An 8,055-nucleotide genomic window follows, 5' to 3' on the forward strand; every position below is an offset into this window, starting at 1 on the left:
ACGGTGAGGACGCCGCTTGGGGGGGGGGGGGGTGGGGGGCGCCCTGAAGAGGGGACCGGCACCGGTGGAGGACAATCTAAGTCGGGCTCCCACACCGTGCAGCCTTAAGAGTTCACATTTTTATCACAGCGATTGGCAAAAAAGAGAACATATTAAATTGTAGATTTCCTTTACTAAATCAAGGTTTTTGGTTTTATTTTTCTAAGGTTTAATTCCAAAAAGAAATTGACGATTACTTTTTAAAAGTTTAATGTTTGTTTTGGGTGTATTAATGTTTAATTCCAAAAAGAAATTGACGATTACTTTTTAAAAGTTTAATGTGTTTTTTGGGTGTATTAAATTCCATGTGCCAATAAATAATAAATTCCAAAAAAAAAAAAAAAACAATGGCGTACAAGTTATTTTTTTTAAAAGTTATGAATAGATTGATGATAAACACATTTTTTTCTAGAAAAAAAAAATTCATCTGAATTTAATATTTATCTCACTGATAGTGAAAGTTTAGTATCTATTTTCCAACTTTAACAGCTATTACTGTAAAAAAAATCATTACATGTTAGTTACTTTCCAAATAAGTGGACCAAAAGCGTAAGAGCATTTGTAATCACATTAACGTACAAAACGTACATACTAAAGAAAAAAAAGTAAAAACCTCATGGTGGCAATTTGGTAAATAACTGAATCTGTTTTTTCTCATTCATATCCACGATCAAAGTCTCCAAAATCATCTATGTCGATTGAACAATCGGAGCCTAAATACAGGCAATTCTAACTTGTTATAAAAACATTCACAATGATGAGCTAAAAAATATGTGAGTGAGTTTAGTTATATTATAAGGAGTGGTTGTTAATGTTTTTTAGTGTTTGTGAATGGAGGAGAGAGAAAATATACGAGAAAGTTAGTTTTCATCTGCAAATATATGGGGAAAAAATCTGAGAGAGAGAAAAACCTTATATATATATATATTTTTAATATTTTTAGAAATGCTTGTGAGTGAGTGAGAGAGAAAATGTAATAATAAGAACATAAAAAAGATTATTTAATTGCAAAGTAGATAGAAAAAATAGTTGTTTTTAATGTAAATATATGGATATAGATAAGGAATTTATTGCAAATACTCTAATGTTGAATTTTAGGGGTCTTTTTTTTTTTTTTTTTTTGCTAAAATGAGTTATATTCATTCATTTGTTTAACTAGGGTTTATTACAATAATTAATCTGATTTTTGATTTCTATAAATCAAATGTTGCTAAAGAACGATGAACAACAAAAAATTCGTAGTGATTATTATCTCAAGGCATTGTTGGTTTTCGTAGAGTAATTTGTGAAATTTGCTTTGGTTGGTTCTGTAGATTAATTTGTAAAACTAAGTTTGGTTGACTTTGTAGAGTAATTTGCGAAACTAAATTTGGTTGGTTTTGTAGAATAATTTGTGAAACTACGTATGATTATTATACTTATAGAATAATTACTCTGGTATACTTATTCTAGCATAAGTTCTTTAATAATAGAATAATTACTCTAGTTACAAATCACAATTACTCTACTTTTCTTACTGTCCAATTGCAGCCTAATGATCAGTATGAAAACACAATATTAAATCAATCAAGAAAGGAAGTCTTTGCTAGGAACATGAACGGAATGCTAAAACAATATACAATGAAAACATAAATAAACATTGATCGTGGAGTTCATATGATGCGACATATGGAAACTTATATGGGTGATATGCGCTAAAATGCACAAGTTTTTATATCAAATTATAGCTACTTTTTATTATGTTTTGTTAAAGAAATATTAAAAATATGCTTAAATTGGTTTACATTGAATTTCAAGACAAAACTAACCTAAGAATAACAAAGGAAGAAAAATCGGGCGGAAAATAGAACCAAATTGAAGAACTGTCCAGACACGCCCAATGCCTCACCAGACACGGCCCATGCCTCGGATCTGGGAACTGCCAGATACCTCCAGAAGTTCTCAGTATGAAGATCAGTTAAGAAAAGCCAGGCACGCTCCCGTGCCTCCGCAAAACAAGACAAATGAAGTCTTCTTGAAGATTTGGAAGATTTAGTAGGGCCCGCAAAGTTGACCACGCCCCACGCCTCGAGAACCGGGAACAACAAGGCACCGAAGCCAGGCACGCCCCAGCCAGGCTATAAATAGAGGCCATTCTCCACCAATTTCACTTGTTCATTTCTCTCCACTCTCAACTACACATTTCTCTTCTACCCTACTATCCCTAATCATTATAATCATTAGGAAAAAGTCAAGAATCCTTAGTGTAATCAAAGTTTTTATAGTTAATATAATCTTTTCAAGTTTGATAACTTAGTTCTATGGCCATTCTTAGCTAGATTCTTGAGGGTATTTTGGGGAAACTTACCCCTTTGATGTTGAGTTAACTAAGAAAGATCACGGGTGAACAAGGTGCGTGTGTTAATGACTTTAACTAATTAAATAGTTTATTGAAAGTGAGTAAAATAATAGTGTCACCATTAGTTTGGGTCATTAGAGTTTTCGCCTAATCGATAAAATCTACCAACAATCTTGCGACACCATTAGCTTGGGTCGTTCATGTTTTCTATGTCTATGTAAAGTCAAAACATGTTGATACTTTTAGCAGAGGTTAAAGGTTTTGGATGGGACTTCAGGTTGGGTAAGTTCTTGCCTTTGAGCAGAGATAACACCAAAGTGTAAAGGACTTGGTTTATATAAAAGTTACTACCTAAGGGGAATTGACGACTTACCGACGGACTAATAGAGCCAAGTAATATAAACTCCTTAAACTATATAATTAGTTAATACTATACCTGACCTTGAGTGGCGTTTCCCTGCTGATTTAAAGCGATATAGTTGAGTGTGCTATGATCCCTGAAAAAGATCTACATAATAATACGAATTTACACACGTAGTTCCTCGTTTGACAATCGAGCCCTTGCGATACCATGGTCAAGCTACTTAACTGTCACACCCCGATTTCCACGTGTATTACCGGTGGGCCCGGTGGGGGATTACCGTGACGTAGTTGGCAACAATATAGTCAAACCACACAATATATAAATGCACAGCGGAAGCATAAAGATAAATATATTTCAACTATCGAATGTAATATCCAAGTATCACAATCGTCAAAATATAATCCACAGGGGATCAAAATAAGATAGAAAATAATTGTTCAACTGATATTGGCATCCCAAGCTTGCGAGACTCTAACGATGCTAAGGAGTGGCCAGCCTATTACGTGTAGAACCTGCATTAATCTTTTTGGGGAAAATACGTCAGTTTACACTGGTAAATACATTCAACCGACACTTTTGTAAAATGTTTAATAAAATTGATTTGAATGCACAAGGCACAAACTCTTTTATAACTTGAGATAATTTATAAATTAAATCTTGTAAAAGAATTACATGTTCACTATGCGTTCGGTCGCCCGGGTCGTGCCGGGTTAAAGGTTAATAGACGCACCACATAGCATAAAACCGTGGCGGGAAAACCAACGGCTATACCTTTATAATTATGAACACATTGTCGGGTGTACGCCTACACCCGCGTGTCAAGGTCGTGGCCATTTCGTAAAATGCTGCCAAGGATATCCGGGACATGGTCATTAAGCTCCCAAAGGCGTAAAGCCAACAAAACCAATTTTTAAACGGGTCACATTGATAATACCCAACTACTAATGAGTTGGGGTCAATTGCCCGACCAAGCGGTATTTTAAATACCGTAACCCAAGCCCGTATAACGGAAAATAAGTTAAAAGTATTTACCTGAGCAAGTAATAACCTCAATCAAATAAATGCAAGTATCTTTTACTGGTCTCCTATTCTGGAATAAAGGTTTAAAATAACCTATTAGAATCCTAACGGGTCTTTAATTTAGCCTTAGCTTAGAACGGTTAGTTTCAAGGGATAATTACGGTTTAATCGCGTGAAAGGCGAAAACCGGGAATGGAATGTGGTTTGGACCCAACAAGTTTGAAGACTTGTTTTATATGGGTAATATAACCACACTCTGGATTTTGAGGTCAAAACAATAAGGTTTGACCCGTTTGGGCTAGTTTATGTAAACTAGTTACATAAACCGAACCGTGCGCGCAAAAGGCGTAACGGGTAACCGTAAGAGTCCTACACAGGTTTCCTAAGTCAATATGCTTTAAAGAGGTTGTGGTATCAGTAGGATACCTTCCATAATGCCCTTAACGAGTTTAAATCCATTATATGCCCCGTAGGGGTATTTCGGTCATTTTTAAAGATTATAAAAGAGGTTTCTGAGTTCTACAGGATATCTGAGTTTTCCGAATAGTTTATGAAGTCCAAAATACTTTATTTATTATTTAAATTCAGTAGCAACTGGAATTGGGTCAAAAGATGACGGGTGGTCCTTTGGACAACCCTTAAGTATGTTAAAACATGAAATAATCCTCCATTTAGCCGTGTAATTATCTTGGATTAGATAACTACGATGCTTATGTTTCAGGTGCGAATTAGGAGATAAGAGATGGATAAAAGGCAGTTCATGAATGCTTTGGTGGAAAACGGGTCGAGAGAAGAAGACAAGACAAAACAAAGGAGACAAGACTGCTGAGTACCGTAAATTACGGTCCTACCGTAATTTACGGTAGACATGATTTTTGTTGATTTTTGCACCGTAAACCAGGCTTGATTCACCGTAACAATCTGATGGCCACCGTAAATTACGGTGGAGCCGTAATTTACGGTGGTGCCTGAACGTGAAATGTGTAACTGCCACAATATACTCGTTTTTTGGGTGTCTTTTGGGATTATCTCATCATTGACGGTTCTTGGAGACTTGGGAGGCGAATTTGGAGTATTTGCTTGCTTTGTGAACAATTCTAAACATTCGGTTTGTGTTTTTAATTCGTATGAACACTAGATTAATGTTGATGATGATTCACCGAGCCATGTTCGGCTAAACTCTCCGGTGATCATCTTAGGTGAATGTTTCTAAGACTTTTGTGTGTCAAATTTCTGCATTTCTAGAATGATATCTTGCGTTGCTTGAATGTCATGGTGTATGTTTGATTGATTGTAGAGTGTTAATCTATATTACAATTTCTAGTCTCGATCGTACGTTCTTGGTGCCGTTGGCAACCGAGATATCACGGGAAGGGTTAGGGTTGGTTATTGGTTAATAGGTCATCGGGAAACAACCTCGCATTATCTAATCCGAGTACTTTGTTCCCTTTTATCACTTCAATCACACATACACGAGTTATGTCTATGTAACTCTTTCTAGTGAAATTGCACACAACTGTTCGAAGAAACTGAAACCTAGGGTGATCACTGTTCTCTCCTAATTGTTTACAACCAACTTTGATTTGAATTAGTTCTTAATCTAGTTTTCCAAAACAACAATCCACAATCTTGAATTTTAATTTTCTGCAATTTAGTTTAATTTTAGTATAAATACAAAGCTACACAATCAACACATTTTCCACATACTCCCTGAGTTCGATACCCTACTACCACTAACTACAGTTGTTTAGGGATTAAATTTGCGTGACCCACGACATCACGTCAAATTTTGGCGCCGTTGCCGGGGAGTAGTGCGCAACGTGTGTTAATTTCATAGTTTTGTTTGTTATTTTCGGGTTTACGCTGGTTGTGTTTAGTGTGCAGGTACTTGAGGTGTATGCATACTAGAGGCTCTCACAGGTCATCACCGCTATCGTTTGATCCGGAAATTGAAAGAACGCTACGACAAAACCGAGTTTTAGTGCGAGAAAACAAAATTATTGGTTCACCTACTTCACCCATTACACCGAGAAACATCATGGCTGATTCTCAGATTCCACTTACAACCAGTCAAACAACCTCATCCTTTATACCTACTTCCACCCAACCATCACCAAACACTACATTACCTAATACCACCGCTGGATTTACACCAACCAATTCCACTCAACCAATCACCACTCAAAATGAGCCTACCATCACTTACGATCCATCCACCACAATCCCACCATTATCTCACTTCTTTCCCCCAACTACGGGTCAATCGTCATCTACCTTCACAATTGCACCCAATTCAACTATTGTGCATACTACCCCATCCTTTAGACCACAACAATCGGGTTTTCAGTATTCAAACATTCCATTTGGGCAAACTTCAGGAATTCAAGGGGGTGGTTATGATGAGGGATTCGAAGACTTTGAGGGGTATGAAGATGATGGGTACGGTTATGGAGATTATGGTGATCAAGGGGATTTTGGGTATGTTCAAAGTCAATCTCAAGGGATGGCGAGTGTTGGTGGAATGCAACATCAACAACTTATACCACAACACATTCGGCCAAGACCACAAGGGCCACCAATGCCACAACCGATTCCATTGCAACAGGTCCGGCCACAACATGTACACCAACAACCATTTCAAAGACCGCCTCAGCGCCCACCGATGCGACCACAACAGTTTCAACAACCGATCGCACCACAAGGGCAAGTACCAAGACCGAATGGGCCGATTATTCCGAGAGGTAGGTATGGTGTGCCACGAAGACATCTTAGGGAACAAGCAAGGGGAATAGAGGCACATTTCAGGCCAATCATTACTCAAAACCCCTCACCGGTGGTTATCCCTCACAACAACCAAGGGAGAACTTTTGAAGTAAGAACAAACTCGTTGCAAAGTTTACCGAAGTATAAAGGGTTAGCAACGGAGGAGCCGTATTTCCATCTAGAGGCCTATGACTCAATTTGCAACACTTTTGGGAGTCAAGGTTTTTCGGCCGATGAAGTCAAGTTAGTCTTATTTCAGTTTTCTTTGGAGGATAAGGCAAAGAAGTGGTTCTACACTTTGCCTTCGGCATCAATATATACATGGGGGGAGATGCAACAAACCTTTTTGGATGAATTCTACACCGCCCAAAAGACCAATGATGCGCGGAAGGGGTTGAGAAGCTTTCAACAACAACACGGTGAGATGTTCCATGAGGCGTTTGAGCGTTTTAACATGATGATTAAAAACTGCCCTCATCATGGGATTGAGTTATGGGAGTTAATGAACGCTTTTCATGAGGGGTTAAGTGCCGAAGATGCACGGGATTTAATGTCTATCACCGGAGGGACATTTGGAACGAATTATGAGAATGAAGATTGGGAGTTTTTGGAGAGTATGGCAACTACATCAAAAAGGAAGGCCCAAGCTTCGAGGAGAGCCCGACCGACAACTAACCGACCACAAGTGCATGCCATAGATGAAGGTAATGTTCAAACTACTAATCAAATTTATGATGTGTGTGCTTTGTGTAATGAAATAGGTCACGCGGCTGAAAATTGCCAAGGAATGTTGGAAGGGCAATATGAGGAAGTTCACGCAGTCCAAGGTCAAGGCCAAGGAGGAGGTGGTAGGAACTACAACAACATGAATTCTAATACCTACCACCCCGGGTTGAGGAATCACCCGAACTTTAGATATGGGAACCCGTCAAATCAAGCGAACCCAAATTTTCAAGGTAGCCAAGGTAATTTTGGTTCACGGCCATCTTATAATAACCAAGGTGGGTACCGGGGCGGAAATAACCAAGGGTATCAAAAACAATACCAAACGGGTCAAGATCAAGGGGGATCTTCGGGTGGAAATGAGGTGATGGAGATGCTTAAAAGCATGCAATTGGAAATGCAAAAGCGAAATCAACTTGATGAAGTGCGGATGCAAAAAGATGAGGTTCGCGATAAAAGCATCCATTCACTAACAACCCAAATGGGTCAATTAGCGACCGAGGTGGCCGAATTGAAGAAAGGTAAGGGTCAACTTCCAAGCGACACAAAGGTAAACCCTTCACATGGTTCGTCACGAGGTAATGTTAATATTAACCATGTTAGTGTGTTAAGAAGTGGTAAAGAGTTTAAGGCCAATTTGTCACCCGAATTGGTCGAGGGGGTGGTTGAGGACATCACGGGAATGGAAAGTGATGATGAACTTGCACCGGTTAAACCAAAAGAAACAACTAGTAAAAAACCGGGGTTGGGTGAAAGTGAAAAAAGTAAAAATGAAAAGAATGAAAAAATAGAGGGTGAACCGAGTCAA

General features: G+C 38.3%; 1 non-coding gene across 1 annotated transcript; it reads right to left on the bottom strand.

Annotated features, from left to right (window-relative positions):
* Nucleotides 1-6,904: 6,904 nt before the first annotated feature.
* Nucleotides 6,905-7,010, bottom strand: LOC118485263. The gene has a single exon (XR_004875568.1). It is a non-coding gene; the product is annotated as a small nucleolar RNA R71 (small nucleolar RNA).
* Nucleotides 7,011-8,055: the final 1,045 nt, after the last annotated feature.

Source organism: Helianthus annuus, chromosome 12 (genome assembly GCF_002127325.2).
Source record: "Helianthus annuus cultivar XRQ/B chromosome 12, HanXRQr2.0-SUNRISE, whole genome shotgun sequence".
Classification (NCBI taxonomy): Eukaryota; Viridiplantae; Streptophyta; class Magnoliopsida; order Asterales; family Asteraceae; genus Helianthus; species Helianthus annuus.